Here is a 1,252-nt window from a genome sequence, read left to right on the forward strand (position 1 = left end):
TAGTGTCACTTACAGTGTAATATGCCCTCACTAGACAAAATGGACCTTGATAAATGCAGTCCCTGATCTCACAGTTCCTGATCTGATGTAAACAGACAGGTAACCAGACTCTGGGAAAACGTGTTAGAAAAAAAAGTGAAGGGTCTAATAGGAGAAAGGGAGCTAATTAATGACTGATTCTTTAAACATTTTATTAGTGACTTAATATTGATCCACAAAATCATAAGATAACAGGGGTATAGTTCCACACCGTTCTCACCACCAGAATTCTGTATCTCTGTTCCCTCTAAGGTGCTAATTTTTCATGTGACTATAGACCCAACTTTACAGATGAGAAGAGTAAGGGCTTACATCACAACTTTGGGGGGAAAAAAATTAACTATTGAGGGATTAGTGGTGTACAGTTGGCAGCAAAATACAATAGTTTGTACATGTGTAACATTTTCCAGTTTTCCACAGAACAATTCACCCCCCCCCCCCAGTCCTCCTCTGCCATCCCGCTTCAGGACCTGAGCCCTACCGCCACCCACCCCGGAGTCTTTTACTTTGGTGAAATACACCAACTCCAGCAAGGACCATAGTCCCCACATGCAGGAGGAAAGCTTCACAAGTGATGAAGCAGGGCTGCAGGTCTCTCTCTGTCTCCCTTCCCCCCTCTTCTCAATCTCTCTCTTTCTTTCTTTCTCTCTCTCTCTCTCTCTCTCTCTCTTTTTTTTTTAACCAGAGCACTGTTCAGCTCTGGCTTATGGAGGTGCAGAGGATTGAACCTGGGACTTTGGAGCCTCAGGCATGAGAGTCTCTTTGCATAACCTTTATGCTATCTACCCCTGCCCTCTCTGTTTCTATCCAATAATAAATGAATAATTGTTTTTCAAAAAGACAAAAGCAAATAAAACATTATAAATAGAAACACACACACACAATGTTTATTTGAACATAAGTCTGAGGCACTAATTAGGACATTCAGATCCCGAGTTCAGGGGAGAGGCCAGGGCTGGTGACAGTCCTTATCAGAGGAGGAGTGATAATTAAAGCCACAGCACTGATGCAGGCACCTGGGGGTTGAGGGCAGCTGGAGGGGCAGTCCGGCTCTCAGGCAGGGCCTATTGTTGTGTGGAGAAGGGTGGCAAGTACCAGGGCAATCAGAGCCCGTCAGGCTGAAAAGGAGAAGCTTGTCCCTGCAGGTGGGAGTAAGGGGCTCGAACCCAGGCCTTTGAGCGTGGTGATGTGTGCACTACAAGGTTCACCTCCG

The sequence above is a fragment of the Erinaceus europaeus genome, chromosome 11 (genome assembly GCF_950295315.1).
Source record: "Erinaceus europaeus chromosome 11, mEriEur2.1, whole genome shotgun sequence".
In the NCBI taxonomy this organism is placed as follows: Eukaryota; Metazoa; Chordata; class Mammalia; order Eulipotyphla; family Erinaceidae; genus Erinaceus; species Erinaceus europaeus.